Below are 26,759 nucleotides of genomic sequence, written 5' to 3'. Positions count from 1 at the left end.
TAATGGCGCACTGTGGAACAGTGCGCCATTAGTATGTTTTTTTTTTGCAAAACTACTAATGGCGCACCACCAGAAGGTGCGCCATTAGTAACCTGGATTACTAATGGCGCATTTAGAGTTGGTGCACCATTAGTAAGTGGGCAGCAACAAGATATTTTGGACAGGCGCTCCTACCCACACTCACTTTCTCCCCACTTCATTCTCTCCACCTCCTCCTTGTCTCGGGTGCCTCCTCTTTTTCACCTCATTTCCACCATAGATTCATTCAATTTAAGTGGTTAAATTACCTTGTTTTGATAGGTAAGTAAGGGGGGAAGCTATATTTATGTTGTTCTCCCTACAACAATGTGCACATGCACTTTTTATGGCCTAGCTAGATCTATGTATGTTCGTGGTGTTGCATATGTTTGTGGTGTTGCATATGTGTTTGCGTTTGGAGGTGTACCGGTATTTGAAATGCGATAGTTGCCAATATTTTGCCGGAATGTTGATTCATTTCTGTTTCGGCGAGAATTTTGGAATTAAGCATTCTTTTTGGTCCTATTTTTAGGGAAAGTCATGCCAAATTTTTTCTTGGTTCTAAAATATCGTTTTCCTCTACCCCGCAGGCGACCATGGTCCGCACGATGACCGAAGGCATCGTGAATAGGTTTTTGAGGTCCGCGAAGGCTGAGATGCTTCAAAAGAACGAGATGGAGATAAGATGTCCGTGTCGAAGATGCAAGATGAAGAGCCTTATTGCGGACCCGGATTCCGGACAGGTGCGGGACCACCTGCTCTTGCGTGGTTTCATGGATGGCTATCGGTGGCAAGGTGATGAAGATGACTATGAAGTCGTCCATGGGGGCCGGGCAAGAAATGAGGAAGGGCAGCAAGACAACCACCGCGGCTCGGGCGGGCGAGAAGACGAAGAATCCCCAGGAGATGATCATGACGGTGATGCTGTACAAAGTCATCATGTAGAAGATGCAGGACATGATGATGAGGAAGATGCCGGAGCAGATGACGGGCATGATCATGAAGATGATGATGCCGGCGGAGCAAACGATGCTGGACCATCGATGGGCTGGGTGCAGGACCCTCATATTCAAGAGCTGCTTCTCAAGCAGACGGATAACGCAAGAGCTGCTGCCCGAGAGAAAGCCAAGATGGATCAACTTGAGTTAGACGCGGTTACTCCATTGTATGAAGGATGCAGGCCCGAGGATACCCGCTTGAAAATAATGCTCATGGCTCTGGAGATGAAGGTAAAACACAAAATGACCGACGCATGCTTCGACGAGAACATGTCATTCTGGCACGAACGTCTTCCCAAGGGGAACATGTGCCCGACAAGTGCCCTCTGGATTTACCGCACGTGAAATACCATGTGTGCATGAACAATTGCATCATTTATCGGGACGAGCACGCGGAGTCTACCATATGTCTGGTGTGCGGCATCACTCGATACAAGAAGAGGAAGAAAGCTCCTCGAAAAGTGGTGTGGTACTTTCCGATCACTCCTCGTCTGCAGCGGTATTTCGCGGACTCTAAGGTAGCAAAGCTCCTGCGTTGGCACGCGGATAGGGAGGAGAAGAAGCGAGAAGATGACGCAAATGATCCGGAGATAGATAAAAAAAGACAAGATGCTGAGTCACCCTAAGGATGCGAGCCAGTGGCAAGCGTTGAACTTCGAATACCCAGAATTTGGGAAGGACCCAAGGAACATCGTGCTGGGCGCGAGCACCGATGGAGTCAATCTGTTTGGCAGCCAGAGAAGCACACATAGCACCTGGCTTGTGTTTGTGTGGATGTACAACCTTCCCCCCTGGTTGTGCATGAAGAGGAAGTACATTCACATGAGTATGTTAATTGAAGGGCCGAAACAACCAGGGAACGACATCACTGTGGCTGCTGAAGGAGGAACTAGACACACTGTGGAAAATGCCAGCCAATACGTGGGACGCCGCAGAGAAACGCTATTTGGCCTATGCAACTTTTTCGACGTCATCTCTCGGAAGTCGATTGGCGTGAGGCAACTCAGAAGGCTACAGGAAGAGATCGTGGTGATACTATGCGAGCTTGAGATGTACTTCTCGCCCGCATTCTTCGATGTTATGGTGCATCTGCTGGTCCATATAGTGGAGGATATCATCCAACTCGGGCCGACGTTCCTGCACAGCAGGATGCCGTTCAAAAGGATGAATGGTGTCATCAAAGGATACGTTCGCAACATGTCACATCCAGAGGGAAGCATAGCCAGGGGCTTTCTGACCGAAGAGTGCATCTCCTACTACACGAATTATCTAGGCATCGAGAACCCGAAAACAAAGGAGCTTACCACGGATCCGAAGACTAGGGCGCTTGAGCTTGTTCTGGTAAGGAATACACCCCCGCGTAATTAGCTCCATATGGTTGCATTCTAATTAATGAAGCCAAATTTCTAAATGGTTCACATTCCTTCCGCAGGCGACTGAGAGCAGTAGCGCGGGGTCGACTAAGAGCAACCCTTGGGACACCACTCTAAATAGGGCGTTGAATGTAATGAAGAACAAGGATAAGCTCAGTAAGCCGACGTCAGCTGGTCGTGTGGCCGGCAAAGGCTTGTCGACAAAATGGTCATCATAGTATAACACTGGTGGGCGAAAGGAGAAAAAGACCAGCTCGGAAAGCCAGGTGCGCGAGGTTCAAGAACTCAAGGCACAGGTGGCGCGGATTCCGGAGATTGTCCAAGGGCAAGTGCAACAACAACTCGGAGCGACGATCACTGCCATTGTGCCTACCTTGATCGAGGGGTTGAGTGCGTGGATTGCGGGCGGCCAACAGGGGTCGCCCCCGATTCCTTGCTTCACGACCAGCAACTCACAGAACGCGATGGCGGGGCCATTGGTGTCTCCGGCGGAGGCGGCATTGGTGTCTCCGACACCGGCACGGGAGCTTAATGCACCCGGGTGTACGCCGGCCGCCACCTCGGCAGAAAGCGGCCCCTCCGTCAACTGCACGCCCGCCGTTGGCGGTGCCTCAACATTAGACGAGCTCGACGCCATCATCACGGTAACTAATTAAGCCTCTCTCGGCCGAGGACTTCATCTCCTTGCCTTTGACTGGGCATCCCTGACGCCCTACATGTTTTCGCAGGGCGCCGCCGATGTTCCGTGCACTCTCCTGCACTTCGTGAACAACGAGTTGGTCGATGTCGCCAAGGGCAAAATCGTTCAACCGGGCAACCCTCCTGCACTTCGTGAACAACCAGATGCCACCCAACTTGTTTAGGATTCAACTGGTTCGGGTGCTGCCAGGCTGCGACGAGTTGTTACCTCCGATTCGACCCGTCGGGGCCGACGATGATGACGTGATGACCCTCAACGCCTGCCTGAGCTGGCCCCTGCTTTGGCCGAAGAGCCAGATTCGTTTGGGGGTGGGGGACACCACCCCAAAGACAACACCGCCAGTCGTGCCGGCGCCAAGTCGGGCCCATGGCAAGACCGCCGCAACGGTGCCGGACATCCCTATGCCACTGGATCCAAACATGCATATGGCACAGGATCAGAACGACGACGACGATGATACATTTGGCAACGTCGATCAGTACTTTGCCGATCATGGGTACGGTGGTGACTTCATGGGGCCTCCTTCTCAAGAACCCAACCCAACAAAAGATGTGCGCGATCTAGCTGGTACCGCGGAGAAGCCAAGTTGCAACAGGCGTCGTCTGCTGTTCAGCTCTCAGGAGACGCCTCCAGCTGCCGACTTCACCGAGCCTCAGATAGGCGAGGTGCGAAATATTATCAGCCCCAACACACTCAAGAAGGCGGTCTGTGAGCAGAACTCGGTCCCATTACAGGAGAAGAAGAAGGCACGCAAAAGAAAGACTAACAAGGGTGCGGGCCAGCCGGCACCAAGTACGATCCGTGCTCAGGACGGGCCACCTTCACCTAAGTATTTAATGAGGAGGCTGCATGTGGCGGGTAGGCCGATGCTACCGAGAAATATGCTCGATGCTGCAACCGGTGCTATGCGGAGTCTGCATGACAATGTTCTTTCTTTGGAGAAGCGGCGTCTCAGAGAGAAGGATGTGGCATACCCGGTTTTCGCGGCCAAGGTGCCAGAGGGCAAGGGCTTTGTGGATAACTCCATCGGGGGTACGATCGTCCTGCGGTTTGATAACATCCATGCTATGTTGAACCTTCATCCGCTGCACTACATCTTCGTTCAGCTATTTTTGCTGAGTATGGAGATGCGGATCATTCGCGACAAGACCCCGGACATCGTGATAGTCGACCCCTTCTACATGCGTGCCAAGATCTTGGGCAGCGCTGGGGACCGGCAAGTCGCGAGTTCTTACCTCGAAGGCGTCATTCTTGCAAACCAAGATAAGGATAACTTCCTCGTGCCTTACTTTCCCGAGTAAGTCCTCCCCTCAACCGCCCCGTAACATATGAATTCTTAGATTTCGATCGTTTTTCTTTTAACATTCCGTGTTTTTTGCAGTGACACACATTGCACGCTCATCCTCCTAAGCCCCAAATATTCCATGGCCACGTATTTCGACCCGGACCGTCAGTCGAACGTAGAGTACACAAATGTCAAGAAGGTTCTTGAAGATGTTCTCCCCGGCTACGCCAAATCTGGAGGCACCTTCACCAGGCCTATTCGTAAGTACGGCAAGCACGTGTTCTCCCACAATACGACGTTCTGCTGCGTCAAGCAGCCGCCTGGCGGTCAGAAGGGTGCCTACTACGCCATCCATCAAATGCGGGCGATCGTATGGGACCATCATCAACTTCTGCTACCGAGTAAACTCAGAGATTGGGCCGCGAGCGTGTCGGCAATCCAGGACGCGGACATCAGACAAGAATTCTTTCGCATCCAGTCGGAGTTTGCGGAAATCATCCATCAAGATGTCCTTCGTACCTCGGGGCAGTTCTACCTCAGAAATCAACCGTCCAACAGTGACATCGACACAATGCTACAAATGCAGGCTGACAACGCCCATTATTTCATGACTCCCACGATAGACGGCGGCTTCATCCACGCTCCGGTCCCTTGAGTCGAGTCGAAAGCAGTGATGCTGTGTCTAGTTCTGAAACATCGATTGGCTCATGTTGTAATTAAACTTTAATGAACTTGTAGTATGTCTCTTTGGTTTCGAGAGTCGTTCAACTTAGATGTAATCGATGCTATTAATGTCTTGCTTTTCTCTTCCGATCGTTCTGTTGCATACTTATATATTGCTTATGTATTGTCTGTGAATTGGTACTAACGTTTCGTTTGGCTAGTGCATAGCGATGCCGTCGTATGTCGTGTACAAGGGTAAGGTTCCCGGAGTCTACGACGACTGGGAGGAGTGTCGGAGACAGGTTCACCGATTCAGCGGTAACAGTTACAAAGGGTACACCACTAGGGCCGAGGCCGAATCTAGATATGCCCGCTATCTAGCAGGAGAGGGGAGGGAGCGTTGGAGGAACCCGATGAAGACGAGTTTCATCGTGATGATGCTCATCGTGATGACCGCAGCTCTCTTCTATGTGATGGTAGTTTAGATGATCGATATCGACTTGTAATGTGAAGACAAACTCGCTACTCGCGGTCTCGAGACTTGTAATATAATGTTCTATCTTTGTTCGGTCTTTTCAATTCGGAGACTAATATGATGAATTGTATTCGGAGACTAATATGATGAATTGTATTCAGAGACTAATCTTCTATTGTATTCGATGAATCTGTTGTTGATGTGTGCTGTCTATATTTTGTCCAATTATACATTTTGTAACCTGTGCAAAAAACAGAAAATAAAAAAATAAAAAAACCTAATATTCATACTAATGGCGCATCACATCATAGTGCGCCATTAGTATGCCAAAGGATACTAATGGCGCATCATTAAACAGTGCGCCATTAGTATGCCTAAGTTACTAATGGTGCATCTTGTTGTTGTGCGCCATTAGTATGCCAAAGCACCTGGGTATACATGGCCCCCTGGGAGGCATACTAATGGCGCACTGTTGTATATACTAATGGCGCATCTGAGGTTCGCCATTAGTATACCAGATACTAATGGCGCACCAGTGGTGCGCCATTAGTAAAATATACTAATGGCGTGGCACTAATGGCGCACCACTAATGCGCCATTAATGGCCAAATTAGGTGCGCCATTTGTAGGCCTTTTCCTAGTAGTGGAGGCCCTTCTCTTGCCGATATCTTGCACCTTAGGCTCAATCTTGGTCCATCTGAGCTGCATGTTGGTTCTTCAAATATCTTGGTTCTCTGATGACCCACAAGTGTAGGGGATCTACCGTAGCCATTTCGACAATTAAGAGTGTCGAACCCAACGAGGAGCAGAAGGAAATGATAAGCGGTTTACAACAAGGTATTCTCTGCAAGCACTGAAATTATTGGTAACATATAGTTTTGTGATAAGGTAATTTGTAGATAAGGTTCAGCAAGATGGCCCAATTCTTTTTGTAGCAAAGGACAAGCCGGGACAAACTCTTATATGAAGTAAAGCGCTCCCGAGGACACATGGGAATTATCGTCAAGCTAGTTTTCATCACGTTCATATGATTCGTGTTTGGTACTTTGATAATTTGATATGTGGGTGGACTACTGCTTGGGTGATGTCCTTACTTGGACAAACATCCCACTTATGATTAACTCATATTGCAAGCATCCGCAACTACAAAAGAAGTATTAAGGTAAACCTAACCATAGCATGAAACATATGGATCCAAATCAGCCCCTTACGAAGCAACTCATAAACTAGGGTTTAAGCATCTATCACTCTGGCAACCCATCATCTACTTATTACTTCCCAATGCCTCCCTCTAGGACCAAACAATGGTGAAGTGTCATGTATTCGACGTTCACATGACACCACTAGAGGGATAAAACATACATCTCATCAAAACATCAAAGGAATACCAAATTCACATGACTACTAATAGCAAGACTTCTCCCATGTCCTCAGGAACAAACGTAACTACTCACAAAGAATATTCATGTTCATAATCAGAGGGGTATTAATATGCATAATGGATCTGAACATATGATCTTCCACCAAGTAAACCAACTAGCATCAACTACAAGGAGTAATCAACACTAGTAGCAACCCACAGGTACCAATCTGAGTTTTGGATACAAAGATTGGATACAAGAGATGAACTAGGGTTTGAGATGAGATGGTGCTGGTGAAGATGTTGATGGAGATTGATCCCCTCCCGATGAGAGGATCGTTGGTGATGACAATGGTGATGATTTCGCCCTCCCGGAGGGAAATTTCCCCGACAGAACAGCTCCGCCGGAGCCCTAGATTGGTTCCGCCAAGGTTCCGCCTCGTGGCGGCGGAGTTTCGTCCCGTAAGCTTGCTTCTGATTTTTCTCTCAGACGAAAGACCTCATATAGTAGAAGTTGGGCATCAGAGGACCACCAGGGGGCCCACGAGGCAGGGGGCGCACCCAGGGGGGTAGGGCGCGCCCCCACCATCGTGGCCAGGGTGTGGGCCCCCTGTGCTATTTTCTTCGCTCAATATTTTTTATTATTTCCAAAAGTAACTTTTGTGGAGTTTCAGGACGTTGGAGTTGTGCAGAATAGGTCTCTAATATTTTCTCCTTTTCTAGCCCAGAATTCCAGCTGCCGGCATTCTCCCTTTTTATGTAAACCTTGTAAAATAAGAGAGAATAGGTATAAGTATTGTGACATATTGTGTAATAACAGTCCATAATTCAATAAATATCAATATAAAAGCATGATGCAAAATGGACGTATCAACTCCCCCAAGCTTAGACCTCGCTTGTCCTCAAGCAAAAGCTAGAATCGAAAAATATGTCCACATGTTTAGAGATAGAGGTGTCGATAAAAATAAAATACAGACATGAGGGCATCATGATAATTCTTAGAACAACAACATATATATATATATTGTCATATGATCACTTATGCTAAAGTAACAATTCAATCACAATTTCAAGTATGAATTATAAACTTCATTGAGAACGAACATACTCTAATCTCAGTCACTGAGGCAATTGCAATTAATCATAACATAGGAAAGAGTCAATATAAGAGCTTTTCAGCAAGTCCACATACTCAACTATCATTTAGTCTTTCACAATTGCTAACACTCATGCAATATTTATGGGTATGGAGTTTTAATCGGACACAGAGAAATATAGGGGCTTATAGTTTTGCCTCCCAACATTTTACCTCAAGGCTAATGTCAACCATAATAGTTCAGGAAAACTCACATCCAATTAGCTGTATTTATATCTAGATCTTTTCAACACATTGTGCTTGCCAAAGGATAAAATGTAAAAGGAAAGTTGAAGATCACCATGAATCTTTCATAAGGTAGAAGATAAAAGTAAAAGATAGGCCCTTCGCAGAGGGAAGCAGAGGTTGTCATGCGCTTTCAGGGTTGGATGCACAAAATCATAATGCGAAAGAACGTCACTTTATATTGCCACTTGTGATATGGACCTTTATTATGCAATCCACCGCTTTTATTTCTTCCACATCACAAGATCATATCAAGCTTATTTTCTCCCCCACTAATATGTCATACATATTTAGAGAGCATTTTTTATTGCTTGCACCGATGACAACTTACTTGAAGGATCTTACTCAATCCATAGGTAGATATGGTGGACTCTCATGGCAAAACTGGTTTTAAGGGTGTTTGGAAGCACAATTAGTATTTCTACTTGGTGCAAAGAATTGGCTAGCATGAATGAGAAAGGCAAACTCAACATGTTGGATTATCCATGACAATATACTTTATCTCAGATATAAGAAAACATGACCCATTACGTTGTCTTCCTTGTCCAACATCAACAATTTAGCATGTCCTATTTTAATGAGTGCTCACAATCATAAAAGATGTCCAAGATAGTATATTTATATGAGAAACCTCCCTTTCTTTATTACTTCCTATTAATTGCAAAGATGAACAAAACTATGTTTGTCAACTCTCAACAACTTTTAATCATCATACTCTTTATATGTGAAGTCATTACTCTCCATAAGATCAATATGATCTTTTTTTATTTCTTTTTATTTCTTCTCTTTTATTTTATTTAATTCCCTCAAGATGATAGCAAAATAATCAAGCCCTTGACTCAACACTAATCTTTATTATATAGCTCACGGACTCGATTACATTGAGGGATCATAAAGCAAAACTCACAACTAGATCATACTATAACTTTATTCTACTAGATTAAGATATTATCAAAAGGATCAAACTAAGAAAATAGTAAAGATAAAAGTCGTGATGGTGATACGATACCGGGGCACTCCCCCAAGCTTGGCAGTTCCCAAGGGGAGTGCCCATACCAGATACTCAGTTCTTCTTTGTTGGTGAAGAAGGAGGAGTTGTTGATGATGTAGGCTTGTCATCCCTCTTCCAAGGCATAGGCTCACCATAATAGAAGGATGATCGAGTCTCCTGAATCCTCAAATCTGCAGCCAAACTCATCCTCTTGAGTCTATATTCATACTCACAGTTTTGATTTTGCAGGTCATAGATCTGGGCTTGGAGGTGCTCGATTTTCTCATGAAGCTTGAAGATGGCCTCCCCAATGTCCTTGACATCCAGCTTGTGGGTGTTGGTGAACTCAGTGATCATAATGTGATTGGAGTCGATTCCACGCTCCACCATCTCCTGACACTTGAAAACTTGTTGCTCCAAAGCCTCGAGCCTTGCCTCCGTGCTTCCGGTCCTCCTTGGTCCCTCAACATCGCGGATGTGCAACAACCCCTCATGCATCGCAATGGTTTGAGGGTGTTGCAGCACCTCCGCGAGGTAGGGGTTGATGACCTTCTCGAAGAACATGTCCTTGGGGGCACTTGAAGACGACATGATGACCTAGATCTGTCAGAAAAACAGCTCGAAACAAAGACAAGAGATATTTGCGTGATACGGTGGTCAAAACCTTCGAGAGACTATGAATTTTTACCAACCAAAAGAAGTATCGTGCAAGAAAACGGAGTCTGGAAAGCGCACGAGGTGCCCACGAGGCAGTGGGCGCGCCCAGGGGGGTAGGGCGCGCCTCCCACCCTCATGGAAGCCTCGTGTCCTTCCCGGACTGCTTCTTATTCTCCTATTTTTCTAAATATTCCAAAACGGAGAAAAATTGCCATTAGAACTGTTTTGGAGTCGGTTTACTTACCGTACCACATACCTATTCCTTTTCGGGCTCTGAAATTTTCTAGAAAGTGTCCCTTATGTATTCCTCTGGGGTTACGGTTTCGATAATATTAGTTTCAACATTTATAGGATTACCTGAGATATAATGTTTGATTCTTTGAACGTTTACCACCCTCAGATTTGTGCCTTCGAAGTTGTTCATTTTTATGGCACCGGAACGATAGACCTCCTTGATGACGTAAGGACCTTCCCATTTAGAGATAAGTTTTCCTGCAAAAAATCTCAAACGAGAGTTGTATAACAATACATAATCACCTACATTGAACTCACGTTTTTGTATCCTTTTGTCATGCCATCTTTTAACTTTTTCTTTAAACAGTTTGGCATTCTCATAGGCCTGGGTTCTCCATTCATCAAGTGAGCTAATGTCAAATAACCTCTTCTCACTGGAAAGTTTGAAATCATAGTTGAGATCTTTGATAGCCCAATATGCCTTATGTTCTAGTTTTAGAGGTAAGTGATAAGCTTTACCATAAACCATTTTATAAGGAGACATACCCATAGGATTTTTATATGCAGTTCTATAAGCCCATAATGCATCATCAAGTTTCTTGGACCAATTCTTCCTAGATCTATTAACAGTCTTTTGCAAAATTAATTTGAGCTCTCTATTACTCAATTCTACTTGACCACTAGACTGCGGGTGATAAGGAGATGCAATTCTATGATTAACATCATACTTAGCAAGCATTTTACGAAAGGCACCATGAATAAAATGTGAACCACCATCAATCATTAAATATCTAGGGACTCCAAACCGTGGAAAAATAACTTCTTTAGGCATCTTAATAGAGGTGTTATGATCAATACTACTACTTGGAATAGCTTCTACCCACTTAGTAATGTAATCAACAATAACTAAAATATGTCTATACCCATTAGAGGAAGGAAAAGGTCCCATACAATCAAAGCCCCAAACATCAAATGGTTCAATAACAAGTGAATAATTCATAGGCATTTCTTGACGTCTACTAATATTACCAATTCTTTGACATTCATCACAAGACAAGACAAACTTACGGGCATCCTTGAAGAGAGTAGGCCAATAAAATCTGGATTGCAATACCTTGTGTGCCGTTCTATCTCCAGCATGGTGCCCTCCATAGGCTTCAGAGTGACACTTGCGTAGGATCTATTCCTGTTCATTCTTAGGTACACAACGTCTAATAACACCATCTACTCCTTCTTTATAAATATGTGGGTCATCCCAAAATTAATGCCTTAAATCATAGAAGAACTTTTTGTTTTGTTGGTATGTGAAACTAGGTGGTATAAATTTAGCAACAATATAATTAGCATAATCAGCATACCATGGAGCAGTTCGAGAAGCATTTATGACATTTAATTGTTCATCAGGAAAGCTATCATCAATAGGTAGTGGGTCATCAAGGACATTCTCTAACCTAGATAAGTTGTCTGCAATGGGGTTCTCAGCTTGCTTTCTATCAATAATATGCAAATCAAATTCTTGTAGCAAGAGAACCCATCTAATAAGTCTAGGTTTAGCATCTTTATTTTCCATAAGATGTTTAATAGCAGCATGATCAGCGTGAACAGTTACTTTAGAATCAGCAATATAAGGTCTGAACTTATCACAAGCAAATACAACTACTAAAAATTATTTTTCAATGGTAGCATAATTTCTTTGGGCATTGTCTAGAGTTTTACTAGCATATTGAATAACATTTAATTTCTTATCAACTCTTTGCCCTAGAACAGCACCTACAACATAATCACGAGCATCACACATAATTTCAAAGGCTAAATTCCAATCAGGTGGTTGAACAATAGGATGCAGAAATCAATGCTTTCTTAAGTATTTCAAATGCTTCTACACAATCATCATCAAAGACAAAAGGAATATCTTTTTGTAATAGATTAGTCAGAGGCCGAGAAATTTTTGAGAAGTCCTTAATGAACCTCCTATAAAAACCAGTGTGACCGAGGAAGCTTCTTACACCTTTAATTTCCTTGGGACATGGCATCTTTTCAATAGCATCAACTTTAGCTTTATCAACTTCAATGCCTCTTTCAGAAATTTTATGCCCCTAGACAATACCTTCATTAACCATAAAGTGACATTTCTCCCAATTTAGCACAAGATTAGTTTATTCACATCTCTGCAAAACTCGATCAAGGTTGATCAAGACATCATCAAAAGAGGATCCATAAACGGAGAAATCGTCCATGAAAACCTCACATATCTTTTCACAAAAGTCCGAAAATATAGCCATCCTGCAACTTTGAAAGGTAGCAGGTGCATTACATAAACCAAAAGGCATACATCTATAAGAAAAAGTACCTAAAGGGCAAGTAAAAGTGGTCTTTGGTTGATCATCAGCTGACACAGGTATTTGAGAGAAACCAGAGTAACCATCTAGAAAGCGAAAATGTGTATGTCTGGATAATGTTTCTAGCATTTGATCAATAAATGGTAAGGGGTAATGATATTTTTTAGTAGCCTTATTTAATTTGTGGAAATAAATTACCATCCTATAACCTGTAATAATTCTTTGCGGAAACAATTCATCTTTATCAATAGGATCGACAGTGATACCTCCCTTCTTAGGGACATCATGGACAGGACTTACCCACTGACTATCAGCAATGGGATAAATTATACATGCCTCTAGGAGCTTTAGTATTTTTTTCTTACCACTTCTTTCAACGGGATAACTGGTTTGGCGTCTTTCTCTAAGTTTATTTTGTGTTGACATAGAGTGGGACTAAAGCCCTTAAGATCATCAAGAGTATATCCAATATCAGCATTGTGCTTCTTCAGAGTTTTCAATATTTTTTCTTCCTCCTTCTCTGAAAGGTTAGCACTAATAATAACAGGATATATCTTTCTTTCATCAAGATAATCTTATTTAAGAGTATCAGGCAATGGTTTAAGCTCAAACACGGGATCACCCTTGGGTGGAGGAGGATCCCTTAGGATTTCAACAGGAAAATTGTGTTTCAGAATGGGTAATTGTTTAAAGAATAATTCATCAATTTCCCTTCTTTCATTCGTAAACATATCATTCTCATGGTCTAGCAAATATTGTTCTAAAGTATCATTAGGAGGCACAGCAACAGAAGCAAGACCAATAATTTCATCTTTATTAGGCAATTCTTCATCACGGGGTTGTCTATGAAATTTAGAAAAATTAAACTCATGAGACATATCATCCAAACCAATAGTAACAACATCCTTCTTGCAATCTATCTTAGCATTAATAGTATTCAAGAAGGGTCTACCAAATATAATGGGACAAAAGCTATCTTAAGGGGAAGCAAGAACAAGGAAATCAGCAGGATATTTAGCCTTCCACACAAGACTTCAACGTCTCTAACAATCCCAATTGGTGAAATAGTATCTCTATTAGCAAGCTTAATGGTAACATCGATATCTTCTATCTCAGCTGGTGGAATATCATGCATAAGGTCTTTTTATAAGGAAATATGTATTGCACTAGCACTAGCACCCATATCACACAAGCCATGATAACAATGATCTCCTATTTTAACAGAAATGACAGGCATGCCTACCACTGGTCTATGTTTACCTTTAGCGCTAGGGTTAGCAATTCTAGCAGTCTCATCACAAAAGTAAATAACATGCCCATCAATATTATCAGCCAAGAGATCTTTAACAATAGCAATATTAGGTTCAACTTTAACTTTCTTGGGGGGTTTGTGTGTCCTAATATTACTCTTATTGACTAAAGTTGAAGCTTTAGCACGATCCTTTATTCTAATAGGGAAAGGCGGTTTTTCAACATAAGCAGTAGGAACAATAGGATAACTATAAGTGATAGTCTTTTATTGAACTTTAATAGGCTCAACTACTTTTACTTCTATGGGAGGATGATATTTAAACCACTTCTCCTTAGGGAGATCAATATGAGTAGCAAAGGATTCACAGAAAGAAGCTACTATCTCAGAGTCAAGTCCATATTTAGTGCTAAATTTATGGAAAACACCGGTATCCATAGAAGATATAACACAATCAAACTTAGGTGTTACACCTGACTCCTTAATTATCCCCAATAAATTCCATTTGAGTTCAATAGTCTTCATCAGAAAGGAACCAGTACAAGAAGTATCGCGCATGGAGCGATTGTTGTCAGAAAGTCAAGCATAAAAGTTTTGAATAATAATTTCTCTTGAGAGCTCATGATTGGGGCATGAATATAACATTGACTTAAGACTCCCCCAAGCTTGAGCGATGCTTTCTCCTTCGTGAGGCCAAAAATTATATATATAATTACGATCAAGATGAACAAGATGCATAGGATAAAACTTCTGATGGAATTCCAATTTCAACCGTTTGTAGTGCCATGATCCCATATCATCACATAGCCTATACCATGTCAATGCATCTCCCTTCAAAGATAAAGGGAATACCTTCCTATTGATAACATCATCAGGCATACATGCAAGCTTAAATAATCCACAAACTTCATCCACATAGATTAAGTGTAAGTCGGGATGTAATGTTCCATCTCCTGCAAAAGGATTAGCTAGCAGTTTCTCTATCATACCCGAAGGAATTTCAAAGTAAACATTTTCAATAGGTTCAGTAGGTTGAGTAGCAACTATTTTCTCTACCAGTCGGGGTGAAGATACCCCGAACAAGCCCCTCAAAGGATTACTTTCCATATTAACAAGTTAAAGTAAATTTCAGCACACTATATAAATTTTTCCTTACCAAATTCCACCTACCAAAGGCGCTTCACTCCCCGGCAATGGCACCAGAAAAGAGTTTGATGACCCACAAGTGTAGGGTATCTATCGTAGCCTTTTTGATAAGTAAGAGTGTCGAACCCAATGAGGATCAGAAGGAAATGATAAGTGGTTTTCAGCAAGGTATTCTCTGCAAGCACTGAAATTATTGGTAACAGATAGTTTTGTGATAAGGTAATTTGTAACGAGTAGCAAGCAATAAAAGTAAATAAGGTGCAGCAAGATGGCCCAATCCTTTTTGTAGCAAAGGACAAGCCGGGACAGACTCTTATATGAAGGAAAGCGCTCTCGAGGACACATGGGAATTATCGTCAAGCTAGTTTTCGTCACGTTCATATGATTCGCGTTCGGTACTTTGATAATTTGATATGTGGATGGACCGGTGCTTGGGTGATGTCCTTACTTGGACAAACATCCCACTTATTATTAACTCCTATTGCAAGCACCCTCAACTACAAAATAAGTGTTAAGGTAAACCTAACCATAGCATGAAACATATGGATCCAAATCTGCCCCTTACGAAGGAACGCATAAACTAGGGTTTAAGCTTCTGTCACTCTAGCAACCCATCATCTACTTATTACTTCCCAATGCCTCCCTCTAGGCCCAAACAATGGTGAAGTGTCATGTAGTCGATGTTCACATGACACCACTAGACGGATAACAACATACATCTCATCAAAATATCGAACGAATACCAAATTCACATGACTACTAATAGCAAGACTTCTCCCATGTCATCAGGAACAAACGCAACTACTCACAAAGCATATTCATGTTCATAATCAGATGGGTATTAATATGCATAATGGATCTGAACATATGATCTTCCACCAAGTAAACCAACTAGCATCAACTAAAAGGAGTAATCAACACTAGTAGCAACCCACAGGTACCAATCTGAGGTTTGGATACAAAGATTGGATACAAGAGATGAACTAGGGTTTGAGATGAGATGGTGGTGGTGAAGATGTCGATGGAGATTGACCCCCTCCCGGTGAGAGGATCATTGGTGATGATGATGGTGATGATTTCCCCCTCCCGGAGGGAAGTTTCCCTGGCAGAACAGCTCCACCGGAGCCCTAGATTGGTTCCACCAAGGTTCCGCCTCGTGGCGGCGGAGTATCGTCCCGTAAGCTTGCTTCTGATTTTTTTCTAGGACGAAAGACCTCATATAGAAGAAGATGGGCATCGGAGGGCCACCAGGGGGCCCACGAGGTAGGGGGCACACCCAGGGGGGTAGGGCATGCCCCCACCCTCATGGCCAGGGTGTGGGCCCCCTCTACTATTTTCTTCACTCGATATTTTTTATTATTTCCAAAAATAACTTCCGTGGAGTTTAGGAATTTTGGAGTTGTGCAGAATAGGTCTTAAATATTTGCTCCTTTTCCATCCCAGAATCCAGCTGCCGGCATTCTCCCTCTTTATGTAAACCTTGTAAAATAAGAGAGAATAGGCATAAGTATTGTGACATTATGTGTAATAACAGTCCATAAGGCAATAAATATCAATATAAAAGCATGATGCAAAATGGACGTATCATTCTCCAATCTCTGACTTAAGCTGGTGCTTCAAGCTTGATCTTGTGCCTATGCACGTTTGGTCAACAAACCTAGGGTTTGTTGCACCGACAGATCCCCGGCAAGCCAAGCAGATTAGTTCTACCTCATGTTCATTAGTGTTCTGTAAAGCTATAACTTTGCATTAGAAAACCTCACGTCTCCTTTGAGACTTAGGTGCTCCCATCCATGATTCGAGCGTTGCTTTAGCCAGGATGGTTGCGATGGCCTTTGATAAAAAAGGAGTTGGCGGGGGGCTGGCCCCTCTATCTGTTCCCTGGTAGACGTAGTTCTCCGACAGACAAAGAGGGTGCTGATAGGGTAGCCTACCAAGGAAAACTCATTTATTTATAGTAAAGAGGCATTCCACGTCTGTATGCACATATACATGCACGGGTTCCCGACAAGGTTCATCTTTTTCGTTCATATGCTAACACAAGTACAAGCATTATAGAACACAAAGATGAACTCGAGGGTTTACATTATTTTGAATTAAAATTTGGCGATTGCCTACAAGTTTAAGATTGAAAAAAGATAAGTGTCCCGTTATGCCTTTGCCCTGTCCATCTCCTGTAGGAAGAGGTCAAAGGGGCCGGGGACAGGCACAGCTGGGATTCGGCACCTCCCTAGGATCGGGACGGCGCCGCTCCCTGGTAGGGAGGAAGAAACCAGGGGGCAGGCATGGATGGTGACATTGCCGGAGGAATAGATGGGGGACACGGAGTCACCGGCAAACATGACTCGTCGGAACGGTCATCCCCGTTCTTGGCGCGTCATGGGTTGCTGCTACCGTCCGCACCACTACCGCCCGAAGGCCCCGGTGCACCCATCACGGCGGACGCCATGCTCTCTGGGCCTCCCCATATAGAGCATGGTCGTCCCTAGGGGTCCTGGCATCAGAAGTCACCGCACGTCCCGAGTACGCTGATACGTCTGAGTCGTAGCTATAATTTTTTAATGTTCCATGCCAATATTATACAAGTTTCATATACTTTTGGCAACTTTTTATACTATTTTTGGGACTAAGATATTGATCTAGTGCCCAGTGCCAGTTCCTATTTGTTGCATGTTTTTCCCACATAAAATCCATATCAAACGGAGACCAAACGGGATAAAAAACTGACGGAGAATTTTTTTTGGAATATATGTGAATTTTTGGAAGAAGAATCAACGTGATACGATGCCCGAGGGGGCCACGAGGCAAGGGGCGCACCCCAGGGGGTTAGGCGTGCCCTGGGCCCTCGTGTCCACCCCGTAAGGCGGTTGGTGCCATTATTTCGTCGCAAGAAATCTAATATCCGGATAAAAATCATGACCAAATTTCAGCCCAATCGAAATTACGGATCTTCGGGAATATAAGAAACGGTGAAAGGGCAGAATCTGGAGCGCATAAATACAGAGACGGATCCAATCTCGAAGAGACTCTCGCCCCTCCGCCACCATGGAGGCCATGGACCATAGGGGAATCCCTTCTCCCATCAAGGGAGAAGGTCAAGGAAGAAGAAGAAGAAGAAGAAGAAGAAGGGGGGCTCTCTCCCCCTCTCTCCCGGTGGCGCTGGAATGCCGTCGGGGCCATCATCATCAACGCGATCTACACCAACACCTCCGTCATCTTCACCAACATCTTCATCACCTTCCGCCATCTATCTACAGCGGTCCACTCTCCCGCAACCCGTTGTACCCTCTACTTGAACATGGTGCTTTATGCTTCCTATTATTATCCAATGATGTGTTGCAATCCTATGATGTCTGAGTAGATTTTGGTTGTCCTATCGGTCTAGTAAAGTAGTCAATTGCTTAGGGACAATTTCGCAACTCCTACCACCACTTTTCCACACTCACTATACAAACTTTATTGCTCCTTTATCTAAGAAACCCCTAGTTTTTATTTATGCGCTCTTTATTATCTTGCAAACTTACCCAACAACACCTACAAAGTACTTCTAGTTTCATACTTGTTCTATGTAAAGCAAACGTTAAGCGTGCGTAGAGTTGTATCGGTGGTCAATAGAACTTGAGGGAATATTTTTTGTACCTTTACCTCCTCGTTGGGTTCGACACTCTTACTTATCAAAAGAGGCTACAATTGATCCCCTATACTTGTGGTTATCAAGACCTTTTTCTAGCGCCGTTGCCGGGGAGTTATAGCGTGGGGTGAATATTCTTGTGTGTGCTTGTTTGCTTTATCACTAAGTAGTTTTTATTTTGTGCTCTTGTTATCTATCTTTAGTTATGGGTAGGAAACACAAAATACCAAAAAAATTAGTGCTACCTACTGAACCAATGGTTGAGGAACCCCTCAAAATCTATCACACTACTGAAGCTTTTTTACTTGGATCATCTTCGATCCCTGTGTGCTCGGGCTGAAACCCCAACTAGCTTAGTTGAGGGAAAATCTTTAGATGAGCATGCTTGTTAGGTCCGACACCGCATATCTGAAAAGGGGAATCTTTTCCTGGATCAAATTCATCATTTGTAGTGCTATGCTTGGAATTTACGTGAAATATATGATTGTACTTGTTGTTCTAAAGACCCTAGGAAACACCTTCCTTACCAATGTGGGTTTAGTGATAATGGAATCATATCTTCATATACTAAGGGTGTTTATAATCAACAAATAGAAGAATTTGTTTCTTTCACAGGTACTTGTGAAATTGCTTCTTTTATTGAAGAGTGTGGTACTACTCTCTACAAATCTGAAAATTTGGCCATACTTAAGTATTGCTATGATAATTATGCTTCTAATCCTTATATTAAACCATATATTGAGGACTCCTCCGGTGTCCAAGAAGAGACTAATATTTTGCAGGAGTCTATGGAAGAAGAAATTAATGACATTGTGAGCTCATTGGATGAAAAAGATGAGGAGGTGATGGAAGAACAAAAGGAGGAAGAGCGGATTGATCACCCGTTCCCACCATCTAATGAGAGTAACTCTTTATCCCATACATTTTTTAATTTCCCTTCGAATCTACCGAAGGATGAATGCTATGATGATTGTTATGATGCCGTTGATTCTTTTGAAATATCCCTTTTTGATGATGCTTGCTATGCTTGTGGCCAAGATGCCAATATGAATTATGCTTATGGAGATGAACTTGATATAGTTCCTTATGTTAAACATGAAATTGTTGCTATTGCACCCATGCATGATAGTCCTATTATCTTTTTGAATTCTCCCGACTACACTATATCGGAGAAGTTTGCCCTTATTAAGGATTATATTGATGGGTTGCGTTTTACTACTACACATGATGATTTTGATAGATATAATATGCACGTGCTTGCTGCTCCTACTCGTAATTATTATGAGAGAGGAACTACATCTCTGCGTCTCCATGTTTCCAATATGATAAAACTGCAAGAAATTGTTTATACTATGCATTGGCCTTTACTATGTGTGCATGAACTGTTCTTTTATGACATGCCGATGCATTGGAAGAGAGTTAGACTTCATTGTTTCTTGATATATGTTGCTTTGTGCTCAGTACTAAATCACAAATCATTGTTAATTAAAATTGGGTTTGATATACCTTGGGATCCGGGTGGGTCCATCAATTGAGCACTATATGCCTAGCTTAATGACTTTACAGAAAGTGCTGCCAGGGAGACAACCCGGAAGTTTTAGAGAGTCATTTATTTCTGTTGAGTGCTTTTATAATTTTTTTTAAATAAAAATAATGTGCCAAGGTTTGCCTTTAGGATGTTTAGATTGCTTGTTGGTTTGTGCGGTGCAAGACAGAAACTTTGGCTGTAGTGAGCGATTTTACATTTTTTTTACTGGAACATCAAACGAATCTGAAACCTTTTGCACTGTCTTTCTATGCAAATTGTTTATTTTTTCTAATTATTTCAGAATTTTTGGAGTACCAGAGGTATGGTGAATGTTCAGATTATTACAGACTGTCCTGTTTAAGGCAGATTTTGTTTTTGATGCATAGTTTGCTTGTTTTGATGAAACTATCAATTTATATCAGTGGATTAAGCCATGGAAAAGTTATATTACAGTAGCTACAATGCAAAAACAAAATATGAATATGTTTGCAATAGTACTTAGAGTAGTGATTTGCTTTATTATACTAACGGATCTTACCGAGTTTTTCTGTTGAGTTTTGTGTGGATGAAGTGTTCGAAGATCGAGGAGGTCTCTATGTGAGTAGAAGGAGAAGAGGCAACAGTTCATGCTTGGGATTCCCAAGGAACCCCAAGTAAATATTCAAGGAGACTCAAGTGTCTAAGCTTGGGGATGCCCCGGAAGGCATCCCATCTTTCTTCAACAAGTATCGGTATGTTTTCGGATTCGTTTCGTTTATGCGATATGTCCAAATCTTGGAGCGTCTTTTGCATTTAGTTTCCACTTTTCTTTTATGCACCATGGTGGTATGAGATAGTCCACAGTTGATTTGTAGAATGATCTTTGCACTTCACTTATATCTTTTGAGTATGGCTTTATAGAATGCTTCATGTGCTTCACTTATATCATTTGATGTTTGGGTTTCCTATTTCTCTTCGCATAGAAAACCGCCATTTGTAGAATGCTCTTTCGCTTCACTTCTATTTGTTAGAGTGTGGGCATATCTTTTGTAAAAAGAATTAAACTCTCTAGCTTCACTTATATCTATTTAGAGAGATGACAGGAAATGGTCATTCACATGGTTAGTCATAAAATCCTACATAAAACTTTTAGATCTGAATATGATATGTTTGATTCCTTGCAATAGTTTTGCGATATAAATATGGTGATATTAGAGTCATACTAGCGGGTAGTTGTGGATTGTAGAAATACTTGTGTTGAAGTTTGTGATTCCCGTAGCATGCACGTATGGTGAACCGTTATGTGATGAAGTCGGAGCATGATTTATTTATTGATTGTCTTCCTTATGAGTGGCGGTCGGGGATGAGCGATGGTCTTTTCCTACCAATCTATCCCCCTAGGAGCATGTACGTACTACTTTGTTTCGATAGCTAATATACTTTTGCAATAAGTATGTGAGTTCTTTATGACTAATGTTTTCGTCCATGGATTATACGCACTCTCACCCTTCCATCATTGCTAGCCTCTTCGGTACCGTGCATTGCCCTTTCTCACCTCGAGAGTTGGTGAAAACTTCGCCGGTGCATCCAAACACCGTGATATGATACGCTCTTTCACACATAAGACTCCTTATATCTTCCTCAAAACAGCCACCATACCTACCTATTATGGCATTTCCATAGCCATTCCGAGATATATTGACATGCAACTTCCATCATCATCATATACATGACTTGAGCATTCATTGTCGTATTGCTTTGAATGATTGTAAGATAGCTAGCATGATATTTTCATGGCTTGTCCGATTTTTGATATCTTTGCTATCCTAGATCATCGCACATCCTGGTACACTGCCAGAGGCATTCATATAGAGTCCTATCTTTGTTCTAGTATCGAGTTGTAAGTAAATAAAAGTGTGATGATCATCATTATTAGAACATTGTCCAATGTGAGGTTATCAAAATAAAAGAGGCCAAAGAAGCTAAAATAAAAAAATGAGGCCAAAGAGTCCCACCAAAAAAACAAAAGAAAAGGAAAAAAGAGAGAAAAGAAAGAAGGGGCAATGTTACTATCCTTTTACCACACTTGCGCTTCAGAGTAGCACCATGCTCTTCATATAGGGAGTCTCTTGAGTTATCACTTTCATATACTAGTGGGAATTTTTCATTATATAACTTGGCTTGTATATTCCGATGTTGTGCTTCCTCAAATGCCCGAGGTCTTCATGAGCAAGCAAGTTGGATGCACACCCACTTAGTTTTTAGTTTGAGCTTTCATAAACTTATAACTCTAGTGCATCCGTTGCATGACAATCCCTACTCCTCACATTGACATCAATTGATGGGCATCTCCATAGCCCATTGATTAGCCGCGTCAATGTGAGACTTTCTCTCTTTTTGTCTTCTCCACACAACCTCCAACATCATATTATATTCCACGTACAGTGCTATATCCATGGCTCATTCTCATGTATTGAATGAAAGTTGAAAAGGTTTGAGAACGTCAAAAGTATGAAACAATTGCTTGGCTTGTCATCGGGGTTGTGCATGATTTGAATATTTTGTGTGGTGAAGATGGAGCATAGCCAGACCATGTGATTTTGTAGGGATAACTTTCTTTGGCCATGTTATTTTGAAAAGACATGATTGCTTTATTAGTATGCTTGAAGTATTATTGTCTTAATGTCAAATGATAGACTATTGATTTGAATCACTCGTGTCTTAATATTCATGCCATGATTAGACTACATGATCAAGATTATGCTAGGTAGCATTCCACATCAAAATATATATTTTTTATCATTTACCCACTCGAGGACGAGCAGGAATTAAGCTTGGGGATGCTGATACGTCTCCGTTGTATCTATAATTTTTGATTGTTCCATGCCAATATTATACAACTTTCATATTCTTTTGGGAACTTTTTATACTATTTTTGGGACTATCCTATTGATCCAGTGCCCAGTGCTAGTTCCTATTTGTTGCATGTTTTTTTGTTTTGTATAAAATGCATATCACACGGAGTCCAATCGGGATAAAAACTGAAGGAGATTTTTTTGGAATATATGTGAATTTTTGGAAGAAGAATCAATGCGAGACGATGCCCGAGGGGGCCACGAGGCAGGGGGCGCGCCCCAGGGGGTCCAGCGCGCCATGGGTCCTCGTGTCCACCCCATAAGGTGGTTGGTGCCCTTCTTTCGCTGCAAGAAATATAATATCCGGATAAAAATCGTATCCAAATTTCAGCCCAATCGGAGTTACAGATCTCCGGGAATATAAGAAACGGTGAAAGGGCAGAATCTGGAGCGCAGAAACAGAGAGAGACAGAGAGACAGATCCAATCTCGGAGGGGCTCTCGCCCCTCCGCCTCCATGGAGGCCATGGACCAGAGGGGAAACCTATCTCCCATCTAGGGAGAAGGTCAAGGAAGAAGAAGAAGAAGAAGAAGAAGAAGAAGAAGAAGAAGAAGGGGGCTCTCTCCCCCTCTCCCCCGGTGGCGCCGGAACGCCGCCGGGGCCATCGTCGACACCACAATCTACACCAACACCTCCGTCATCTTCACCAACATCTTCATCACCTTCCCCCATCTATCTACAGCGGTCCAGTCTCCCGCAACCCATTGTACCCTCTACTTGAACATGGTGCTTTATGCTTCATATTATTATCCACTGATGTGTTGCCATCCTATGATGTCTGAGTAGATTTTCATTGTCCTATCACTCTAGTAAAGTAGTCAATATCTTAGGGACAATTTTGCAACTCCTACCACCACTTTTCCACACTCGCTATACTAACTTTATTGCCTCTTTATCTAAACAACCCCTAGTTTTTATTTACGCGCTCTTTATTATCTTGTAAACTTATCCAACAACACCTACAAAGTACTTCTAGTTTCATACTTGTTCTAGGTAAAGCGAACGTTAAGCGTGAGTAGAGTTGTATCGGTGGTCCATAGAACTTGAGGGAATATTTGATCTACCTTTAGCTCCTCGTTGGGTTCGACACTCTTACTTATGGAAAGAGGCTACAATTGATCCCCTATACTTGTGGGTTATCAGATGCATGCGAGAGCAGGGAGCCTTCCTGCACGACAGAAGGACGACGCCCCGGACGTGCCAGGTTTGCCCCTATCAACGGCGAATCCCTTCCATGACCCCTCCCCAGCACCGCAAAGGGGAGACGAATGGGGAGCGATCGACTACCACATGCGATGCCTACTTCAAGCTGTGACACGGCGTCGCTCGTGTCCCCTCCCACTAAAGTCAAGGCCATGGGCGACCCGGTGGCAAGCACACCAGGGTTGCCACTCCCAGTGTTAGTGCCGTGTCACCCGAACCTTCCTTTCAGATCCAAGGGAGATTCCATGTAGGGAACCTACCCCGCATGATGCATGCATCATACGTGACCAAGGATAAGGGTGCGCTGTGGGAAGAGTAAATTGGCAGTTTCTACCCCGTGCGTTGAAGTCATTCCCGGGCCATCACTGGAGCAGCCCCACCACTATTGGCTTTACACCACACGCGGGGAAACCGGAAATTGGCCCGGAATGAAGGCTGATGAAGAAGCAATGAAGACCTGAAGGGGCCGACCCCTTCAGCAACCCTGCCTATGCACTTATTAGGCCCTACCCCAATGACGCTCAGCAGCGCGTTCGGGGCAGGCCCGAGGGCTTATGTCGGTGTGACAAACCCTGGGTCTGTTGCCCATACTGTGCACAGGCACGAGAGCAAGATTGATGCACCAACCCAAGCCCGAACACAAGAAACCAAGAGATTCGGAAGAACCAGCATGCAGCTTGGAGAGACTAAGGCCAAGCCAGAGAAGCAAGATGTCGCCAAGAGAAGGGCCTCCCTTGCCGGATAGGCGAGCCCGGCAAGGGGCAAGGCCACCCCCAGAAGTAGAAGACCAAGACACCCCGGCAGGGCCTGCTGGGGCTCGCAGAGGCAAAACCACCTCACCAACCACTCCGGCACGACCCATGTCGGCCATCAGTGCGGTGTCAAGCTGCAAGGCGATTAAGTGGTAGCCATTCGCCATATGGCAGCCGTTTCCTACAGAAGAAACCTATAGACGACACCTATCCTGCGACGTGTCAAGAGAACAGGCGCAGAGCTGGCAAGATAGCCTTGCCGAGAAACCAGTGATGTGACACTAAGGGGTGCATTTAATGCGCCTTGTCAGCCCGTAGAGTTAGGTATGATAGCATTGTTTGCTATCATATCAGTGCATAATGACTACTTTTCCATTGTGGTAACCACTTAATCTATAAAAGGAGGCCCATGGCAACCATAGAAAGGGTTGGAAAGTTAATGAACCCACTCCCCCATACGCGCGTAGTCACTATTGTCATAAGGCAACCCCTGCCGGGCAACTGTACTACGCTTCACCATCTCCATTCCACCATCAATCCACCAAAGTAGAAGTAGGGTTTTACGCCTCTCGGCGTCCCGAACCAAGGTAAATTTCTTGTGTGTTCTCTATCATGCTGCCGTGCACTGGTCTGCTCTTTGTGCAATGCGACGTCCCCCTGCCGAACCAGTAAGGTGCCTCCCGGTCCCATAGATGGCAGCGGATATTCCGTGACAGCACCCCAACCGTGGGTCACCTAGCAAAGTGCGAAGTAGCAGCTAGCAGCGACCCTCGTCTCGCCACGAAGGGAATCCTAAGCTATGAATGCATTCCCCCCAACCGAGGCTCACCTAGCAAAGTGCGAAGAATAATCCCCCCCCCCACACACACACACTTTCAGTCGGCGGGTCAAAGAGGCATATCTCACCAAGATGGATCAAAACACGGACCAAGAATAATCCACCTTGGTCGTCCAACCTCTCACTTATTGTTGGTCTAGTGATGGCCGTCCATGCGACCCCGGAGATGGCTAGCTCGTCAATAATCACGCAAGTAGCTATTCCTCGAGGACAACCACTACATGCGTGTGGCCTAGACATATGTATGGAGAGGTGTGTTTTTGAGTGATGATGGAACAACTTTGATGTGGCACCGTGATTTCGAACTAGAAATCCCCACACTGAGTGAGGGTTAGGTTGACGATGCATATGTATGTTACACCACACTTCAAGCCAACGATGGGGATTCATGCATGCATGCATGCATAGTATATGTGCTCAAACTTAATTAGGTTTGAATCTCACCATAACCTATACTACGATAACACGAACCAAATGAAGAAGCTTCCATGGTAACCTATCTTGTGGTCGGTCAAGGTGATCATGGATGTCCAAACGGGCCCATGAATATATAGTCTTGTCGCCGATAACCATGTGAGGGAGTGTACCGTTCGATGGCAATCACTACATTTATATGTATGGAGGTGATGCATGCATGCATGTTTGAATACCATTTCACAACATTGATGTGGCGCGTGCGTCAAAAATCATACACTAGCTCCCCACATAGAGTGAGAGCAGTTCATGACGTGTGCTCAAACTGTATCAAGTGTGTCATCCCAGAGCATGACCTATATATATACCATATTACAAGCGAAAATAATAATCCCCTCCTAAGTCAAATTAACCTCTCTAGTGTTGTCACGCAAAATGTAGTGATGGACCAAGCGGTCCCATAGACGGAAAGCGTCGATATCGCTGATAACCGCTTAAGTGGGTGCGAGAGGACAACCACCACCGCTTTGCATGCGGGCCAAACATATATATGTTGAATACCCAAAATGCACAACTTTGATATGCCACATGCCTCAAAAATCGTAAACCATGCACCCACATAGAGCAAGG

Source organism: Triticum dicoccoides, chromosome 6A (genome assembly GCF_002162155.2).
Source record: "Triticum dicoccoides isolate Atlit2015 ecotype Zavitan chromosome 6A, WEW_v2.0, whole genome shotgun sequence".
NCBI lineage: Eukaryota > Viridiplantae > Streptophyta > Magnoliopsida > Poales > Poaceae > Triticum > Triticum dicoccoides.
The sequence above is the reverse complement of the archived record's forward strand: the minus strand, read 5'-3'. Positions refer to the sequence as shown.